This window comes from Lathyrus oleraceus, chromosome 2 (assembly GCF_024323335.1).
Source record: "Lathyrus oleraceus cultivar Zhongwan6 chromosome 2, CAAS_Psat_ZW6_1.0, whole genome shotgun sequence".
Lineage (NCBI taxonomy): Eukaryota > Viridiplantae > Streptophyta > Magnoliopsida > Fabales > Fabaceae > Lathyrus > Lathyrus oleraceus.
In genome coordinates, this window is record NC_066580.1 from 122,245,681 (window position 1) to 122,268,392 (window position 22,712).

The following is a 22,712-nucleotide window of genomic DNA, read 5'->3' on the forward strand; positions in this document are numbered from 1 at the left end:
ACAAAGTTCACCACTGCCTACTCTTGTTCCAACATTTTCTAATATTTCTCACAACTTCTACTCTACTACACTCAAACTTAACATATTTGTCAAATTCTAATCCACTACATTAAAGTCAAGATCATCCATCTTTCACCTTTAGTAAGTTTATCATTTCCTTTTTTTATATATATTTGTAATGCATGCATTTCCTAAATAGGTTATAATTATGCTACATTAGGTTAAATGTAATAGATATGTTGTATTTGTTTTGTCCTAATTAGTTTTAGTTTAAAATTTTGAATATTTGAGTTTATGGTTCGTAGTGCATGCTTTGTTTCTATTATGGGTTCGTGTAGTCCGAATTTTGAAATCCGAACTCTTAGTTCAAATAACAAAATCTGAATTCTCTGTTTTGCATTATGTTTTGAAATTTGGTTTGCTAATATATTGTTTCCGCTTCTTTGATTATGATATGCATTTTCTTGTTTGATTATAGAAAAAATGAATGAAAACCAACAACGATTAAGACATGATAAAGTGGCCCAAAATACTTCACTATGTAGGAGAAAGCTAGACCCTTGCGACATGCAGTTGGATAATATTCATTTTCTGCTGAAGGATCGTCTTCCCGGGGTCATGTATGTTTGTCTCATTACAAAACCCCAGTTTCTCCAATATATGATGTTGTACCTATATCTGATGTTGATCCTGATGTTGTTGAGCCTGATAGTTTCTGGGAGGCCCTCAGACCTTTCACACTTCTTCTATATGCACATAATACTGCTAGACACACGTAGAAGGAAGAGGTAACGTAAATAATTGAATTGTATGTGTTAAACACCAGTGTTATAATAATTGAATTGTCTGAAGATAATGTATTTATTTTTGCAGTACAGTGAGATGTTGAAATGTATCAACCATGGCAGGAAGGTAGAAAAGGTGTTGCAGTTTGATGAACCATGGTTTCAGAATGTCTTGAAGTTATCTCGGCTGAAGGATTTCTGCATGACTAGATATGGTTATATTAACCGTGTTTTATTGTCCGTGTTTCATGAGAGATGGCATGCAAAGACGTCGTTATTTCATTCTCTGACCGATGAGATGACCATCACACTTAATGGTGTATCATTCATCCTACATCTTCCAATCATAAGAACATTATTAGATCACTCTATAATTAATAGATCAGAGGCACTAAATCTGATGGTGACATATTTAGGAGTTGATCTGGGTGATGCCCAACATGAGAAGATGACACTAGAGGATGTCATGCCATATTTTATTTCCTCATGATAAATTATGTTGACAACCTAAATGCAACTGTGGATGCCGCAACTAATGATGCACGAGTTGAATATTATAGAGTATGTACATTGAAGTCATACTTCATGATTTTGGTTGGCACATGCATTTTTATGGACAAAAGTACGACCTATGTCGACATTGTATATAATAAATACTTTATTGATTTGGAGAGGATTCATGAGTTCAACTAGGGTAATCTTGTTTGGTGTACCTGTATTCTAAATCAGTTGAAGGTAGTCAATGGAAGATGAGACAATTGACAAGAAACAACTGTCTATTATGGTAATTTTGTCACCCTTACTCATATTAGTTTCATAATACATGTGCTACACAATTACTGAGATTTCATATGAACCATTTTTAGACACGCATCCCCTAACATTTTCCATGTCTCACCGACTGAGAATATGTTGAAGAATAATTTGAGGAATTGCCACATGCCTGCTCCATTTTATCACTTAAGGGGAATCAAAAGTCTGAGTCTTTCTGAACAGCACTTGACCGCATCATGTTAGATGGAATTTGTTGCACACCGTATGGGGAGCACTGTTAGACATGCCTTGGAATTGATATTTTGGTACTCTGAATGGTTGACTTATGGATTTAAACTTATGTATCCACTTCTACCTGAGAGAGTACTATGGAAGTTGGGGTATCTGCATGGTATACCTAGAACCCCATAATTATTGATCCTTCCATTGTCCTTTGTAGATATGTTGATGGGATATTGACGGGCTATGACGATCATCTTGTGCCAGAAGATGTACATAATATCCTAACTCCTCGTCCACGAATCATGATATATGGTTGCATAAAATGGTTTTATAGAATATCAAATCATTGTATAACACCAGATGCAAAAGAAAACCCCATTATTCCACCTCATCAAGAGATACTAGAAGAGGAACATGCAAAGGAAAACTATATGAAATTTTGTTCCTCAAGGGACAAATGTCGAACACGAGGCTCCAATAACAGGTGCGACTAGATACACCAGAAACAATACACTAACTAGTAATAAATGATGGAGCATAAAAATAATAAATAACACAATCAATTTTTTTACTTAATTCAGTGAAACTACACCTACATCTTGGGGGGCTGAGTCCATAATACAAGAAAGGAAATTCACTATTAGTAGTTTAGTACATTTAGACTTACAAGCAACAACAAACCCTATGTTGTTCAATGCCTCTTCCTAACCTACCCAATTACTTTTTATTTAGATCATCCCCTTAAATATGAGAACCTACTCACTTTCTTCTCTACCACAATTCTAGTGATAGGGGAAATAACCATTAAACCCTAGTTATCAACTTCAGTCTTCACAAGATAAAGAATGTTGAATATTACAACTCAACTAGACAAACTTTCTATGCCAAGTTACTGAAACATAGAGGTGTACATAAACAATACTGATTACAACTCAACTAAACAAACCATCTATGCCAAGTTACTGAAATATAGAGGTGTACATAAAGATTCAACACTAATCCTATTTGGGCATTAGAGTGAATACACGACATAAAACATAGACACTCTAAGATCTTCAATGGGAGAGATTACTTTTCAATGTAGGTTTGAGCTCCTTATATATAAATGTAAATTTGGGCTTTTCTCCTTGAATAATATCTTTGACTTCGTCTAGAATTAATGCATAATCAGTTGGATATTTAATTTGCTCCTTGAATATATCCAACAAGATATGATTTGTTTTTGTTTCAAATTTAAATTTAAATATTCATTTAAATTGAATTAAACTCCATTCAAATGTCAAACAAATCACTTAATCATATTATTAAATCAATAATAATAAAATCTTTAAGAAATCTTCTGCATAACGCACTCTAAAACACAACATTCTGGTGCTTGTTGCACAAGGCCTAAATGTCGTACCAACATGCTGGAGCGTCGCGCCTAACATGTGTCATTTATGTAGCTTCACACAACTTTAGCAAGTTAGACCAATCTTGAACACTTGGACACTACTCAAAGTTGTTGTTTTGCTAAAACGCTGCCAATCCAAAGGGCCAATCCAATAGGAACAACAATCTCCCCTTTGGTAAGTTATGGAAAAACAACTCTTCGAGATGAATAACACTTCTTTCATGAGAAAAAGTGACAAACAATAGATGTACTGGATCTTCAGGGTATTTATGCAGCAACAACTTTCATGTATCAGAGTTAAGCATCACCGACAACAGAAGTCAGAAGCATCACTATCCAGATGCTTTCACATAGTCCATTCAGTTTGCTCCAAACCAAACAAACAATCATGCAATCATTCACATACTTAGTCATGCATCAATCTGGTATCTCATAGTTAGTAACATACACTCCTACTAACTAACATATACCAGCATGCAATCATTCACATACTTAGTCATGCACATAAAATTAATTAGTAGATAATGTCAATGAATACTACTAACATACATAAATCTATTTTCACAAATACAAGGATCAAGACCAGATGTCCTGCCTGATGCTCCAGCATGGAACACAACATTAGGAATTTCTCAGATGGGGTTAGTACTAAACAAACACCAGCTATCTGCACACATCAGATACGCCACTTTATCTTATTACTCCCCCTTTTTTCCAAAATTTGTCAAAGGGTTAGTCTTTCAACGAAGTCAGTATGCATAGAGAATAACATACACAAGGTCAACCATGCAAGGGTTATGCTAGCATATATATACACAGATCATGAAAAACATCCAGAACAACATTAACCGATGCACAACATTAGATTTATCTTAAAATTAAAAATATAAACTAGGCTATAAAGCCTTTACAAATCCAAAAACAAAAAAAAAACTAAGACCACCAACCCGACTTGACAAGATCAGAAATTGTCCTCAAGCTTTGAATCCATTTAGATCTCAGGGTCTTCATCTGAATCAAAATCACTTGCATCCAGATTCATTAAGTCCTTCACAATATCATTTACCTTCCATATATGCTCAACATTCATATTCTTGACGAAAATCTTCTTGGTACCAGTTCCACCAGACACTTCAACAATTGAAATGTACTTCTTAACTTCTCTAGCCTCCTAGGGTTTGTTCAACCATAACTCTATTATATTAATAACCTCCTCTGAATCTTCAATTTCACAGAAAATCTTGCTTCCACTAGCTCGATCTTGATTCATGTTGGAAGAAGGATCTAAAATCTGAGAGTAGGATAAGGCAATATATATGGTTCTCTTTCTTATAACGGAAATCCAGTTATACCACACCTGATATAACCAAGGAAACAATATTATTTGATGTGCCAAAGTAGTATTAGGAGAGTTAAGCTCATTTTCTCTTTTGGAAAAACTCCCCAACATTAATTGATATGGATTCTAAAGAGTGCAAATACCAAGGACACTCCTTAATATTTCAAATTGATTTCCATCCAAACTTTAGTGAGAATGTCCCAGACCAATGTCATGACATTGTGTCAGACATTATACTTATTTAACACGTGCTTTAGCCTGAGCAATTTCTTATAACAGTTTCCAACTATAGATAGTTCATCTTCATCACTAAATCATCAAATCACCCTGTAGATAGTTTCTAACAGGAAGGATGGTAGTGGAATTCTCGAAATACGATATCCAATACATTCCAAGGGGAATCATTAAATCACAAGCTCTAAAAGATTTTATGACAAAATTACGCTCGCCCATAGACAATGAGACGCCTTAAGAATGTGAGCTATATATAGATGGCGACTCCAACATAAAAGGAAAATACACTAAGATAGTCCTAGATGGACCCGACGACATACTCATTGAGCATGCACTAAAGTTCGAGTTGATCTTCAGCAATAACTAGGCGGAGTATTAGGGTCTCATTATTGGGATGATCCTCACCTTAGAGACGAGAGTCTCTAGACTGAAGGCCAAAAGTGACTCCTAGCTGGTCGCCAATCAGGTATCAGGGCACTACCAAGCCAATGTGCCACAATTGATAAAAATATCTACAAAATATACGAAAGCTATTCTTCCATTTCACCACTTTTGAAATAAAGCATGTCCCTTGCGAGCAAAACTTCATAGCAAACCTCCTGTCCAAGCTCACCACATCAAAGACAGTGGGGTTCAAAAAAATAATTATCCAAGAGACTTTCTCCTCCCCCAACATTGAGAAGAATGAGGTGTATAACCAGGAAGTTGTCCCAGAACTTAGTTAGATGTGGCCCATACTGCGTTATGTACAGTCTTAAGAAATTCCACTAGACGAGGGAGAAGTAAGAAAGATCTGGGAAAATAATGCTAAATACACCCCACTCCCGGGAAAACTTTACAAATATGGAGGACTTCTCCCATGATACGATGTTTGGGAAACCATGAAACCACCCTGGTAGTTGCAGAGGTACACAAGGGAGCCTACAACAGTCACATTGGCGAAAAACCCTCTTCCACAAACTATTAAGAGCTGGATATTACTGGCATACTCTAGTGAAGGATATAACCACCTTTGTCAATAGGTGCGATCAAATCTAGATACATGATGACCTTCACCATGCCCCAACATAACTTCTCCAATTGATGACTTCACCCAGACCTTTCAACCGTTGGGGCATGCACATTCTGGGTCCATTCTTTTGGTGTTGGGTTAATTGAAGTTCTTGATAGTATGAGTCGATTACTTCACTAAATGGATTGAAGCAGAGTCTGTGTAAAAATCATGATAGAGAGAGTGCGTCGTTTCTATTGGCCGGAGATTATGTGCATATACGGACTTCCTAGAGCCACTGTCTCTGAAAATGGGACCCAGTTTGCCAGCACTATGGTGTCTGACTTTTACAAAGAATTGGGAGTATAAATAAAAATTATGTCCATTGTATACCTTCAGGCGAACGATCAAGTCGAGTCAGAAAACAAAGTAATTATGAAGGGACTCAAGAAGAAGCTTGGAAATGCCAAAGGTTTATGGATGGAACTACTCAATGAGATATTATGGTCATACCACACCATTCCACATTCCAGTGCCACGGAAACTCTGTTTGCCATGGTCTACAGAGAGGATGATATGCTACATGTAGAGATCGGCACACCCTCATGGAGACGATCCCAGTTTAATGAGGAAGCAAATAAGATAGGCTTGAAGTGTGCGGCAGGCCTGATCGACGAATTGAGAGAAACCACCCACATCCGAGAATTCTCTCCCAAACATAGGAATGCCAGAAGATATAACTCTGGAGTAAAGCCAAGATATATTCAAGAAGGTGACATGGTCTTAAAATAAGTGGTTCTACCTGCACAACAGGGAAAACTACAACCTAATTGGGAGGGACCCTATCACATATTTCAAAAGCTCCCTCACGGGGCATACAAGTTGTAGGAGTTGGAAAAAATGCTCTTGTCCATACCATGGAATGCTTTCCATCTTAAATATATTACAATTAATATTATTTTTAATTATCCATTAAACATCTTGATTATGTACTTGTGCATAATTCCCAAGCTACTTATTCCTAACAAATATGTTTTCCTGAATATCTTTATGTTGGACTTCATAAAAAAGTCCTTGCCACCTTCTGAGGCAATGTATTTATGTTAGACTTCATAACAGAGGTCCTTTCCGCCCTATGAGGCAATGTATTTATGTTATACTTCATAACTAAGGTCCTTGCTACCCTCTAAGGTAATTTATTTATGCTGGACTTTATAACGAATGTCCTTTATGCCCTCTAAGGTAATTTCTTTATGTTGGACTTCATAACGAAGACCCTTGCCGCCCTCTGAGGAAATATATTTATGCTGGACTTCATAACAAAGGTCCTTGCCGCCCTATGAGGGAATGTATTTATGCTATAATTCATAACGAAGGTCCTTGTCTCCCTCTAAGTCAATGTCTATATACTGTACTTCATTACGAAGGTCCTTGCCGCCCTCTAAGGCAATATATTTATGCTAGACTTAAAAATGAAGGTCCTTTCCGCCCTCAAAGGCAATGTCTTTATGATGCTCTTCATAAAAAAGGTCCTTGCCACCCTCTTAGTAAATGTCTTTATGTCAAACTTCATGACAAAGGTCCTTGTCACCCTCTAAGGAAATGTATTTATGTTGGACTTTATAACGAAGGTCCTTGCCTCCCTCTAAGGCAATGTCTTTATCTTGGACTTCATAACGAAGGTCCTTTCCGCCCTTTGTGGCAACGTATTTGTGTTGGACTTTATAATGGAGGTCCTTGACACCCCTCGGGGTGACGCACATAAGCTATGAAAAACTCTCGCTTGAGGAACTTAGTGTTTCCCCAGGCAGGATTAGAATAAGGAATCACACATAAGAGGCGCGACCGATATCCATTCTAAGAGACTTGATCATAAGTCTTACTTGAGGATCGATGGAAGTCCCGCCTAAGAGGTCATACACCTCGCCTAAGGGACTTATAGTCTCATTACCGGGCTACATATAATTTCTCTTGAGGGACTTAGATTCCCTAGGCTAACTGAACTTTCACCTGAGTGACTTAGTGTTTCCTCGAGCGACATCAAAATTAGGAATCATGCCTAAGAGGTGCGACCAATGTCCAGTACGATATTTCATCACAAGTCTTGCCCGAGGACTCGATGGAAGTCCCTCCTAAGAGGCCAAACACCTCGTCGGAGGGACTTATAGTCTTGTCAGTTGGGCTACATATAATTTTGCCTAAGGGACTTACATTCCCCAGGCTAACTAAACTCTTTCCCTAGGGACTTAGTGTTTCCTTGAGTAGGGTCAGAATTAGGAATCAAGCCTAAGATGCGCGATCGATGTCGAGTCTGAGACTTGACCACAAGTTTTTCCCGAGGACTCGATGAAAGTCTAGCCTAAGAGGTCGAGTGTCTCACCTGAGGGACTTATATTCTCGTCAACCGGGCTACATATAATTTTTCCTAAGGGACTTAGATTTTTCAAGCTAACTAAACTCTCACCTAATGGACTTAGTATTTCCTATGAAGGGATTATAATAAGGAATCACGCCTAAGAGGAGCGACTGGTATCCTGTATAAGAGACTTGATCACAAGTATGGGTTGAGAACTAGATGGAAGTCCCTCCTAAGAGGTCAAGCACCTCGCTTGAGGAACTTATAGTCTCGTCAGTTGGGCTACGTATGATTTCGCTTGAGGGACTAAGATTCCACGGGCTAACTAAACTCCTTACTTAGGGACTTAGTGTTTCCTCGAGCCAGATCAGAATAAGGAATCACACCTAATATACGCAATCAATGTCTAGTCTAAGACTTGGTCACAAGTCTTTGCCCAAGGGCTCAATGGAAATTCCACCTAAGAGGTCAAACGCCTCTCCTGAGGGACTCATAGTTTTGTTAGTCGGACTACATATAATTTTGACCAAGGGACTTAGATTCCCTAGGCTAACTGTATTTTTGCCTGAGGGACTTAATGTTTCCTCAAGAGCGATTAGAATCAGAAATCACACATAAGAGGCACGACCGATGTCCAGTCTGAGACTTGATCACAAGTCTTGCTTGAGAACTGAAATTCTGGTATCAGATATAAGATGTCGAATGTAATGTCACGACACTAATATCTGTTAACACAAGGGGGTAATGCTTCGTCGTCAGGGTCGAAGAAGCCCTTCGGTAATGGCCAGAGGAAGAAGGAGGGAGATACCAGTGCAGTCTATGCACAGAGAGGACCTAGTAGGGATCGTTACTTCCAGCACACTGCTGCGGTAACTATTCCTGCTGAGCATCAGCCTGCACCGCAACAGCAACAGCAACAACCTCGACAACAAAGACAACCGTTTCAGCAGGGGCCTCAGAGGGCTGGTTATCAAGTCAGAGGGAGAATGAATGACAAGCAGTTTGACAGGCCACCGGTGACTTACTCTTTTCTATTGAAGAAATTGCAAGATTTGGGGCTGGTACAACTCAGAACTTTGGCACCTTTGAGACCTGATCAGAGGCCAGCCAATTATGATGAAAATGCAAAATGCGAATTCCATTCGGGTGCTCCCGGACATAATGTGGAGAACTGCAAAGCTTTTAAGCACGTAGTTCAAGACCTGGTGGATTCGAAAGCTATCAACTTCGCACCATCTCCCAATGTCAATGCTAATCCCATGCCCGCGCATGGTTAAAGGGGGGTGAATGCTATCTCTGAGGAGAACAGAGTGGGGCTGTTGTCTGTTGATCAACTGAAGACTCCTTTGGCTGAAGTCAAGAGGCAGTTGTTGTTGAATGGGGTTCATCCGGGCTGTGGTATGGATTGTGTTGAATGCACTGTTGTTCAGAACGGGTGTGAATTATTGAGGAAGACTGTCCAGGGTTTGATGGACAATGGAAGTATTCTGATCGAGAAGGCTAATTTGGGGAAAGATGAAGTCTCCACCATAACGATATACTTTGATCCGGTGGATTTGTCTACTCTTGCTGAGGCGGCTCCAGTTACCATCACGGTACCTGGACCGATTCCGTATGACAAAGATGATGCCGTGCCTTGGCATTATGGGGGAGAGGTGTATTGTAATGGTGAGAAAGTAGAAGATCAGACTGCAAGTGAAACCACCGTTTCTAAGGTGGATAATGCCGGTACCAGCGGTTTCACTCGCAGTGGAAGATTATTCGCACCAGATGCGTTGAGGGGAGGAGAAGGAGAGAAAGAGAAAAAAGAAAAGGCCGAGGCTTTAGCCAGGGCAAAAGGGAAAGCAGTGGTTGGTGATGGTACTCCTGATGTGACACCGGCGCCGGTTGGGTCGGAAGAGAAGCTTGATGATGATGCAGAGGAATTCTTAAGGATCATCAAGAAGTCGGAGTACAAGCTGGTGGACCATCTGCAGCAGACTCCCTCCAAAATTTCGATTCTGTCGTTGCTGTTAAGCTCTGAGGGGCACAGGGAGGCTTTGTTGAAGATCTTGAAGAAAGCATATGTTCCTCAAGAGATTACCATTAACCAGTTGGAGACAGTCGTGTCTAATGTGCATGCCAGCCACGGGCTGGGTTTTACCGACATGGACCTGACTGTGGATGGGAGGAATCATAACCGGGCGTTACACATCGCAATGGAATGCAAAGGGGCCGTGCTTTCGCATGTGCTGGTTGATACCGGCTCCTCATTGAATGTGTTGCCGAAGAAGGCTCTGGCAAAGTTGAATTGTGACGGGCTAATTCTGACACCCACTGATTTGATAGTGAGGGCGTTTGATGGGTCAAAGCGGGCCGTGTTTGGAGAGGTTGAGCTTCCTGTGAAGATAGGCCCAGAGGTGTTCAAATCGACATTCTACGTCATGGACATTCAGCCGGCATACAGTTACGTGTTGGGTCGCCCATGGATCCATGCTGCTGGGGCTGTAACATCGACTTTGCACCAAAAGCTGAAATATATCTGGGAGGGACAGGTTGTCACTGTGTGCGGAGAAGAGGACATCTTTGTCAGCCACCTGTCCTCATTCAAATATGTGGAGATGGACGACGAAATCTGGGAGACGCCGAGTCAAGCGTTCGAAACCGTTAAGGTGGAGAATGCTCTGTTTGCAAAGGAAGAGGAAAAACCGTCCATATCCTCATACAGACAGGCCGCTGAGGTGGTGAAGAACGGAGAGGCTCCTGGTTGGGGCAGGATGATGGATATCTCCGCAAAGAAAGACCGCTTCGGAGTGGGGTATCAGCCGAACAGAGGCTCGGGACAAGGCAGAGGACGTCGTACGTCAGTAACATTCACTAGTGCCGGAATGCTGGATCCGAATCACATCTGCATGATGAGTGACGAAGCTGATAGCGACTGCGACATGGACCGGTGGGTAAAGCCGTGCGCACCAGGGATGGGAGTCCAGAACTGGAAGGCTGAAAAAATCATCCGGGTCACTCTGCTGGAAGAGTAATATTTTTCCTGTTTTGATTTTATATGCATGAAAGCCATGCGTGTTGCCCGACACGTAATGGTTCATTGTAAGGGCCACCTCATGTTTAACTTTGCAAATTTGCATCATCAATAAAAGGATGTTTTTCAGTTAAAAGCGGTGTTCCCTGTTTTTCATTTATTTTTGCAGTTTAAAAATAAAAACAAAATAAAAATGGCAATGTTTTCATTTTTCTTTTTTCAATTTGTCTCGTTCCGGTTCTAAGCAATGCATGAATCAACATTCATGCAGATGCGATCATTCTCCGGATCTCATTGATAACAATCCTGTTACACCCTTGTATGACTTTGACAATCCGATCTATCTTGCTGAAGAAGAAGACGAAGAAGATTGTGAACTGCCAGGGGAATTAGCCAGGTTGTTGAAACAAGAGGAGAAGGTGATTCAGCCGCATGAAGAGCAGATTGAGGTTGTAAATCTGGGTACCGACGAGGTTAAGAAAGAAGTGAAAATCGGGGCTGCTTTGGAGGAAAGTGTAAAGAGCAGATTGGTAGTGTTGTTGAAAGAGTATGTCGACATCTTTGTCTGGTCTTATCAAGATATGCCGGGGTTGGATACCGATATCGTTGTGCACAAGCTACCGTTGAGAGCAGATTGTCCTCCAGTGAAGCAGAAGTTGCGCAGAACTCGACCTGATATGGCAATGAAGATTAAGGAAGAAGTGCAGAAGCAGTGGGATGCTGGTTTCCTTGCTGTCACTAATTATCCGCCATGGGTTGCGAACATTGTGCCAGTCCCGAAGAAGGATGGGAATGTAAGAATGTGTGTGGACTACCGAGATCTGAACAGAGCTAGTCCGAAGGATGATTTTCCACTACCTCACATTGACGTGTTGGTAGACAATACAACTCAATTCTCGGTGTTTTCCTTCATGGATGGCTTTTCTGGCTATAATCAAATCAAAATGTCGCCAGATGATATGGAGAAAACAACGTTCATTACACCGTGGGGCACTTTTTGTTACAAGGTGATGCCATTCGGTCTCAAGAACGCCGGTGCTACTTATCAGAGAGCCATGGTGACTTTGTTTCATGATATGATTCATCATGAAATTGAATGCTATGTTGATGACATGATAGCAAAGTCCCAAACAGAAGAGGGGCATTTGGTAGATCTGGCCAAGTTGTTCGACCGGCTGAGACAGTTCAGACTGAGGTTGAATCCGAACAAGTGCACGTTCGGAGTGCGGTCCGGTAAATTGCTGGGGTTCATTGTAAGCGAGAAAGGAATCGAGGTTGATCCTGCAAAAGTAAAAGCAATAAGAGAAATGCCTGAACCGAGAACGGAGAAAGAGGTTCGTGGTTTCTTAGGTAGATTGAACTACATTTCACGGTTCATATCTCATCTAACAGCTACGTGCGAACCGATTTTCAAGTTATTGAGAAAGGATCAGACGGTCAGGTGGAATAATGATTGCCGAGCGGCATTTGAAAAAATAAAAGAATATTTGCAGGAGCCTCCGATTCTGATGCCTCCTGTGGAGGGAAGATCGTTAATTCTGTACCTGACAGTCCTCGAGGGGTCTATGGGGTGTGTATTGGGGCAGCATGACGAGTTTGGTCGAAAAGAGCATGCCATATACTACCTTAGCAAAAAGTTTACCGACTGTGAAACAAGATATTCACTGCTCGAGAAAACTTGCTGTGCTTTGGTCTGAGCTGCTCGCCGACTGAGGCAGTATATGCTGGTTCATACCACTTTATTGATTTCCAAGATGGATCCAATCAAGTACATTTTTGAGAAGCCAGCATTGACCGGACGGGTTGCGAGGTGGCAAATGATTTTGACTGAATATGATATACAGTATACCTCTCAGAAGGCGATCAAGGGGAGTGTATTGTCTGATTACCTCGCTCAGCAACCCATTGATGATTATCAACCGATGAAGTTTGAATTCCCTGATGAGGACATCATGTTTCTCAAATCGAAAGATTGTGAGGAACCGATCCCGGAGGAGGGGCCTGACCCTGAATCCGAATGGATTCTGATGTTTGATGGGGCCGTTAACGTGAATGGAAGCGGTGTTGGTGCTGTTTTGGTTACGCCGAAAGGATCCCATATTCCTTTTGCTGCCCGGCTAACATTTGAGTGTACCAACAACGTGGCTGAATATGAAGCTTGCATATTGGGGATTGAAGAGGCGATTGATTTGAGGATCAAGAACCTTGTTATATATGGAGATTCAGCTCTGGTTGTAAATCAAGTTAACGGGAAATGGTATACGCATCAATCTCATTTAGTTCCATACCGAGATTATACGAGGAGATTGTTGACGTTTTTCACCAAGGTGAAGTTGCATCATGTGCCTAGAGAGGAGAATCCTCTAGCAGATGCTTTGGCTACTCTGGCTGCCTTGATCAAGGTGCAATGGTGGAATCAGTTCCCCAGTGTTGAAGTAGGTCGTCTGGATAGACCGGCTTATGTGTTTGCTATTGATACAGCGTCTGATGATGAGAAGCCGTGGTATTACGATATCAAGCGCTATCTAGAGACTCAAGAGTATCCTGAGGGAGCATCTAAGAAGGACCGAAAGACTCTGCGGAGGTTGGCCATGGTGTTCTACCTGAATAAGGATGGGGTTCTGTACAAAAGGAATTTTGATTGGGTCTTGCTCAGATGTGTTGATGATAAAGAAGCAAGCCAATTGATGAAAGAGGTTCACGAAGGGTCGTTTGGTACCCATGCCAGTGGGAATGCAATGGTAAAGAAGCTGCTGAGAGCAGGTTATTATTGGATGACAATGGAGGCCCAATGTTTTAATTTCGTGCGGAAGTGTCATAAATGCCAGATTTATGCTGACAAGGTGCACGTGCCTCCAAATCCGTTGAGTTTAATGTCGTCTCCATGGCCGTTTGCTATGTGGGGCATTGATATGATCGGAAAGATAGAGCCTACGGCTTCGAATGGGCACAGGTTCATATTAGTGGCTATTGATTACTTCACCAAGTGGGTGGAAGCAGCCTCTTATACGAACGTGACGAAGCAGGTCGTGGCCAGGTTTCTCAAGAGAGACATCATTTGCAGATATGGGGTTCCCGAGAGAATCATTACTGATAATGGTTCTAATCTGAACAACAAGATGATGGCAGAGCTGTGCCGGGAATTCAAGATCGAACATCACAATTCTTCTCCCTATCGTCCGAAGATGAATGGGGCGGTTGAGGCAGCCAACAAGAATATTAAGAAGATTGTGCAGAAAATGGTGGTGACCTACAAAGACTGGCATGAGATGTTGCCGTTTGCATTGCACGGGTATCGAATGTCGGTGCGTACATCTACTGGGGCAACTCCTTTCTCATTGGTATATGGGATGGAAGCTGTGCTACCGATTGAGGTTCAGATTCCCTCTTTGAGAGTCCTGATGGACGTAAAGTTGCAAGAGGCTGAATGGGTAAGGACCCGGTATGAAGAGTTGAGCCTGATAGAAGAAAAGAGGCTGGTAGCCATCTGTCATGGGCAGTTATATCAGCAAAGGATGAAGCGTGCTTTTGACAGAAAGGTACGACCTCGTGTGTATCACGTTGGTGATATGGTGCTAAAAAGGATCCTTCCTCCTCAAAACGATCGAAGGGGCAAATGGACACCCAATTATGAAGGTCCATTCGTGGTCAAGAAGGTTTTCTCTGGCGGAGCCTTATTGTTAACGACCATGGATGGCGAGGATTTTCCATCCCCTGTGAATGCGGACGCAGTTAAAAAATACTTCGTATAAAGAGACCCGCTGGACGAAAAGAATAAAATAGTCCAGGCAAAAATGGGCATCCCGGCGAACCAAAAAAACAGAAAGAAAAAGGTTCGGGCAAAAATTAGGGATAAAAAGAAAAAATTGTACACCCGGCAAGTCGAAAACCTGAAAGGGCGACTTGGGCAAAAAAGGGTATCCCGGTGGACTGAAAACCCGAAAGGGCGGTCCAGGCAAAAGAGGGATTGAAACGAACAACTGCGTCTAGCATGATCGTTTGTGCTTTGGTTAAGGCATCATGGATAATCCCCGGTAGGGATCAATCAGAAACGTCTTGTTCAGAAGGCAGAAAGCACGGAGAGTCTGAGGACATATGGGGTGTAACCGAGTTGGAACTCGATGAGATCACGGGTTTCACATTGCCATTAGGATAGATTTTTCCTTTTGTGTGCAATTACCTCTTTTCAGGAATTGCTTCCTTTGTATCGCTCAATTTGAGCCACACTTTTTCAATCAATAAAATGCATATTCAGTCAAATAATTTTGTTTTTGTTTTTCATTACCGCTTTGATTGCAAAAACATTCGATTATTTTTGATAAAGAATCTTGCATTTTAAGACATACAGGTCCCTTCCAATGCATGTTTATAAGATTGAGAGCTTGAAATCTTATTCGGAAGGTTGAGTGACCCAAGTGTTGAAATCTTGACACGCCTGGGGCACGGTTTTATCTAACGATCTGTTTTGCAGGAACTGTTAGGTATTTTCACTCACTTGCAGGTTGTGATGTGGAAGCTTTTTGGCGACAATCCCCAGGGAGTCCAGTCAGGGACGAATGAACAGAAGAACGATGGAAATGACGGCGAGAGACGTACGACGATCCTTGAAATTAATCAAGAAGACTCTTCAAAGTCGGAAGATTGAAAAGTTTGTATAAATCCCAGGAGTTCGCTCTCCGTCGAGCGCGGCGCGACTTGGAATACAAGATGATGGAGCAGAAAAGGTCCAGACGAGTCGGGAGTTGTATCCCCAAGCAGAGTCGTGAGGTCCAATCCCCCAGCAGATCCAAGGTCTGTGGCTTCCCCAGTAGGGTCCGGATGGTTATCCCCAACGGGTGTCAGATCGATGTTTCCCCAGTCGCTAGGCCAGAAGGTGGCTGTTTCCCAGCGGAGGTATCTGTGAGGGTTCCCCGAAGCGGAGTCGGGATTTATATCCCCAGCAAGTCAAAGACTGTTGTATCCCCACGGAGTGTTGGTGGTTATCCCCAGCAGTTTCCCGAGCGGATTGGGTGCAAAGGAAGGTTCTTCCCCAGCAAGGGTTGCCTTTTCCCAGCAGCAGTGCTATTCCCCAACAGGGTGGGAATCGGAGTATTGGCGAGTTCCTCAGCAGAGTATCTCGAGCTCCCCAGGAGAGTCCCTTGAGGGGGACACTTTTTATGCATTCATCATGTAGAATAAGCATAGCATGTTGCATGGAAAAATAAATCGCGTAGCATTTCCATACTTATGGAGCATTACGCAGAAAAAGTCATTCATCATTACAAACATAAGCTAGTCTCAAACCGTGGTTACTGTTTGAGAGGTGATTTGGCCCGAAAGGTGAAGAGGTTACTCCGAGGAGTTTAGCCTCATGGTTTTAATCAAAGGTACTCCCTAGTAGTGCGATACTGGAGGAAGTTTATGTCGTGCGAGACAGAAGTTGGTAGATGTTACTCTGAGGAGTTTAACATCCTGGTGATTATATCGAAGATATTCCCCAGTAGTGCGATACTGGAAGAAACTTTTCCGTTGGATGGAGATGGGAAAGGTTACGCGATCAGCGCGACTGTCGGGGTTCAACTGGAGAAAAGGAAATGTTGAGGCATTTTCTGGAGATTGGGGTTCTGTAACACCTCAAAATTTGCCCTCCTCTCTTGGGACTAGCATAACATATTACATATCATTTTTTAGGTCATTAGGCATTGCATATTGCATATCATGTGGTTACATTGTGCAAGCCATTCTCCCAAGTCTTGATCAGAAGATGAGGAAGTCAAAGTGCAAGCTAGGGTTTCATTGGACTGGTCATTAATCATCTGAGGATGTGGAAGTTCAAATTAGGGTTTTGATTCTCAAAGGGATTGATCTTCATCTTGGTTGCAGTGATACATCATCATCATCATGGTCTTGATATCATCCAAGAAGTTCAAGTGGTTGATCAGATTCCTTGAGATTAGGGTTTTGACCACTAGTCAACCCTAATCAGTTGCATTGGGCCAATCAGGGCATAACAAGGAGATGGGGTCTATGATGTATATGGGGATCATCCCATGATTTTATGGAGATTATTGAGGCTAGGGTTTCATCCTTGAGCCATTTCATCAGAAGATTGGAGCTCAGTTTGATCAATGCATTGCCAAATTCATCTATTAGTTGAAAAAGTCAACTGTGGTCAACTGTGCTTGATTTTATGGATTTGGAGGTAGGAGAGAGTTGGATACACTTCATTCATGTTGAAACAAGTGTTATTTGACATTGCAAAGCTCAAGAATGGAGAAAATTAAGTCAGGACAAAAATTGCCAAAAATAGAAAGTGACTTGTAATGGAAGTTTCCAAAAATGGAAAGTTTTTGACCATAAAATTACATGTCCAAGGAAGCTTCAAATGAAAATTTTTTCAACATGAAAGTTGTAGATCTTGGTCTCACCTTTTCAAAAAGCCCAAGAACATGAAAATCCCATGTGTGGTTGGCAAGTTATGGTCCATTCAATTTCAAAAATGACCCATAATCAAAGTGGCATAACTTCCACATGGAGTGTCCAAATTGAGTGATCTTTTTATGAGCAAACTCCATTTAACATGTACTTTCATGGTGCATAATTGGAATTCATCAAAAATGGTCAATGCAAAAGGTCAATTTTCAAGTGTGCAATTAAAACGTCAAGGGCAAAATGGTCCAAGTTGAGAAATAATTGGAATTTTGGCATGGGAGTTTTTGCAACACCTCACATATGCCAATTAGAGATGGTTTCAACTGTCATAACATTTCAAGGTCCAATATTTGGCCAGGCCATTTTGAAACTTCACTTGAAAATGCATTATTTTGGTATGACATATGGAAAATGAGAATTACAAAGCCAATTGCCATGAGACAAGTGCCAACACATCACAGCTGGTATTTGGAGAGTGTGTGAGCTGTCATACAGCTGTCACAAGCCCCAGGGTGAAATGTCCATTTTGCCCTTGCTTTGTAAAATTGCATTTTTGCTAATTACATCATTTTTGGTTAATTTGTGATTAGAGATGGATTAAGTGGAGGTATATAACATTAATCATAACTGAATATTGATCATATCACAAATCATAAGAAACTCTAACAACTTTTCCCTCCAATTTTCCAAATTCATCAAGAAGCTTCAAGAACAAAAATTCATTGAATCTTCCTCAATTCTTCACCAATTCACGAAATTCTTCTTGCTTCATCTTCCTTGGATCAAGAACTTCAACTGTTTCATCAATTCATTGCCTTAACCTTGCAAATCCGCGACTGTTCAAGTGGTGATCAACAATGGCAAATTGAAATTTCTTCCAATAGGAGCAACTTCGAGCCAAGCTAAGCATTGCAATTACCTTCCTGAAGCATCTCCTTCATCTGTTTTGGATTGTTGCACGCCAAGGCTCAAAGAATCACCACTGTCTTCAATTTAAGGTGTGAATTCGAATGTCACTATTCTTTCAATTTCCATATGCGTTCTATAGTGCTTTCCATGTAGATGATCATGATGTAGGTAGTTTTTGATTTAGTGAACTATAGAGTGAGAAATGTTGATTTGAATGTTAGATGTCATTTAGTTTTTTGATCGATCCGTGAGCTATGTTAGGAGTTAGGATAAAATAGTTACATGTTCATGTTCCTTGTTGAGAGACGGTTCTTTGGACTATGAGTTTGTTAATTTTGGTTGTGGTTTGAGGATTTTCGTTTTCTGCATTTTCTGGTGTTGAAAGCTCAAGAACAGCGATGAACTTCATGAATTCTGGAAAATAATTGGCGTTTGATCCATTTGCTTCAGCGCATTTTTTGAACTTTTGTTTCCCTCCGAGCGCAGCCAATGGAAGCGTGACAACGCATTAATGCCATGCGACGCCGTTTTGGCCTGGGGAGCGATAATTGCAAAATTGCCATTGGACTTAATAATTCATTTTAAATCATTTTAATTCATTCAATAATTATTCAATAATTCAATAAAACTTTAAAAAACCATAACTCATTCATAATTTATCCAAATTGAGTGCAATTTTTTGCATTGTTCTTCTTGAAATGTGTAGAATTTTATCATGATTTTTGTGGATTTTTTGCATGAGTAGAAAAATAATGAGCCTAGGGTTTGTAGGATGTGTTACATTTTTTGTGCACTTTACCATATCCTTCATGAAATGCTCATACATTTAAAGAAATGATTGAAATTTTTTGTGATCATTTTGGACACATTGATGGTGATTTCCATATAGAGTTTGTAATTTTTGGATACTTGGCTGATTAGATATGAATTTTTGGACTAAGGTGTGACAATTTGTGTCACACCAAGCTAGGTCAACTTTATGATTTTATTTGCATGGCCTAGGATTGTTTGATTGAGCTAATTTTTTGCATGAATGATCATTGATGTGTCAAGATAACATGTGAATTTTTCTGGAATTTTTGATGGAGTTTTCAATTTGATTGATAATTTTCTTCACTGTATGCTCATTTGGTGACATTGTGTGATACATGTTGGTATATCTTTTGTGAAATTCTCATATGGTTTTGGATGAAGATGAAATTTGGTATGTTGATTGTAGACACATTGAAGGACATCATGCTTTTGGTCCCATTCATTTCTAATATGTTGTCACTGTTTTATGAATTTTTGAAGTGAATGCATGTGTTGATGCTTTGAATTGGCTTGAATAATTGTGTCTGGATTTCTTGATTTTCATTGATCTAGTTCCTTTAGTCCAATTGAGCTGAAAATTGACATGCTACTTGTTGAATGTGTCCTGTTTAGGTGTGAATTATTTGAGGATTTTTGGAATTGTTTTGGTATGCTTTTGAGTGAAATAGTTCTGTTTGGACATTTGATGTTGTATTTGACCTAATTTGACATGTTTTGGTCATAAAATGATAATGGTAAATGATATGAGCATGGGACCAATTGCTTTTGTTTTTGATTTGTGTTAATTTGATTTTGGTTGAGCATCCCTTGCTGTTTAGAATTTTTTCTCCTCTTTGGACCCTAGGCTTGGCCTAGTGGTCTTGTTTCTCACATTTGGCTTGACTTTTCAGGATGAAATACACAATGCTTAAGGAGATTGCTTCAAGTCAATTAAATTGAGATTGTTTGATGTTGTCTACTAACATGACTTTGTTTTGTAGGTTGTGAAGCTTGAGCTTAAGCTTATAGTTTGCACTTGTGTGCATTAACCTGTGTTGTTTGTACGGATTAACTGATTAACATTTGCTGTTTATTGTTTGTCTGTCTGAGTACTGATGATACTTGATTGATTTCAGGTACATTTAGTTGCTTACAGTTCTTTGAGAACTTGCTTGCTGCTGCTTGGTTTTTAAACCACTTGAGGTAGGACTTCTATTCTTCATGTAGTCTGGAAGACCTGGCCTGTTACTTGGCCAGGCAACTGTCTGAAGTCCTCCTTAAGAGGCGATGTTTGTGATTGTTTAATATTGTACCCAAGCAGGTGAAGTCCTTGATTAAGGCAATTGGTGGAAGCCAAGGGATATGCAATCTATCCCCCACTATTCTGTTGAGTCGTCCCTCTGCTCACACGGCTGTGTGTTGATGCATTGGGGCACAAACCCAAGATCTTGTACTTTGAACAGTTGTGTCTGAGTCTTTGAGCGTAGAAGGGTCCCTCCATTCTGGACCCACGCTCCTTTGTCTGAAGCTCTCCCTGGACAGGGATAAGAGCTGTGAAGTCTAATCTTCACTCACCTTTCATCTGCTTCACCTTAGCCCCGCAATGGCAAGGTTAAGAGCGAGCAATACCCATGTACAGATGACTTGCTTCGGCAGTCGAACCCATTGTTTGAGCCCACTTGACTGGTTATAGTGTGTGCTTTGTGAATATTTGTATGCTTGTATGCTTGCTTTCTTCCTGGATAGGGTTAGCTTGCAGTTGTGCAAGTAGGTAGAAACCTCAACATAGGGCAATGATGCATGACAACACTAGGCTTGAGTACAGCTCCTTGGTAGTGTGTCTTCCCTGGGTTTCTGGCTAGAATTTTCTTCCCCTTTGGGGGGAACTACATCGCCCTGATCCTTGTTCCAGACGAGGTATGTAGGCAGGAGACCGTGCGAGGTCTCTCCGGGCACTTTTTTTTTCCTTTTTGCGTGTGTTTGCTTGTTAAGCTTGTGTGTCAGGATATGGACGTAAGCCCAGCGATTGGCTGTACGTATCCTGATTGTGGTTGTTTGGTTCGGAAGCTGACATAATTCCATCGAGTGGTTGTCGGGTTCCCTGTTTGCCTGTGGGTGTGTGTGTGTCTTGTTTGGCGTGCGTGAGCCGAACTACAGTAGCTCTGATTCTCGTTCCAGACGAGATATGTAGGCATAGAATGCGATGTCCTATCGAGCTCCCTTCCTCTTAATCCCACCTGCGTTCCTTGTGTGTGTGTGTGATGTTTTAGCGACCTTTTCTTTCTTTTAGAACGTGGATCCCGTCGAGTACGACGGACGTGAGGGGTGCTAATACCTTCCTCTTGCGTAACCGACTCCCTTACCCTTTCTCTTTGGTCGCGAGACCATGCTTTTTCCAGGTTTCTCTGAGCGTTTCCTTTCCCTATTTTGGGATAAATAACGCGCAGTGGCGGCTCTGTGTTGTTTTGTTTTAGCCCGCCGGTTGTTTTTTCGCGGATGCGACAGCTGGCGACTCTGTTGGGGAAGCATGTGATGTAGACCTATGCTGGTCCATCTTCCCTAAGCGAGTCTCTCCTAGCGTTCTAGGATTAGTTTAGGTTGCTTGTTTTGCTTTATTTATTGCATTTATTATTCTAACCAGTGTATATATTTGCATTAAATATTTGCATGCATCATTCTATCATGTTGCCGTCCTCTGTGCAGGTGGTTCCTCTGTTTGGGGTGGGTGTTCTGAGTGGGGCTAAAACCCAGGCCCGAGTATACACCTAGGACTAGTGTGGTCTCATGTCGCCTCTTTCGTGTTAGGTTAACATGTGCTTGGCGGCGTGATGTACCACAAGCCGGACGAGGTTCATTTGATAGTGCTTTCCTCTGTGGGGTACTCCACTTTGGCTTAGTCACTTCATTTGAGTTGTTGACTCTGGTGACCGATCATTTCCCGGATCTTTGGTTTAGACGATCTCAGAAGAGCTACAATGGCACACCCGAAAGGGCAAACCCATTGAGTATCACTGCCCGATTGTCGAGACTATTATCCGCCTTAGGATGACCTGTTTAGAATTTACCTGTGAGGGGAGGGTGATTCTTTCAGATGCATGTTCAGATGGTGACTTTTGGTTCCGTGGATTGGAGTCCTATTTATGAGTCAGATTTATGGTCATTTATTGCTGAGACGCCGGAGTGCTGTCCGTGATTTATCAGTGGGGATCCGTTTATTTCAGGATTCCCCGGGCCGAGTTGTTTATCAGTGGGGATCCGTTTATTTCGGGATTCCCCGGGCCGATTCAGAGATTGCGTGATGGGTCTGCTCAGAGACTGATGATGATGATGATGTATCTATCTTCCGTTTATTTCGGAACCCGTGGGTCAGATTTGTGGTTACATATTCCCTCAGATGGTGATGATCAGTTCAGAAACCAGGTTTCAGTGCAGAGGATCAGATGGTTTGGAGGATGGCAACGCATTGCATTCATTCATCAGCATCATTACA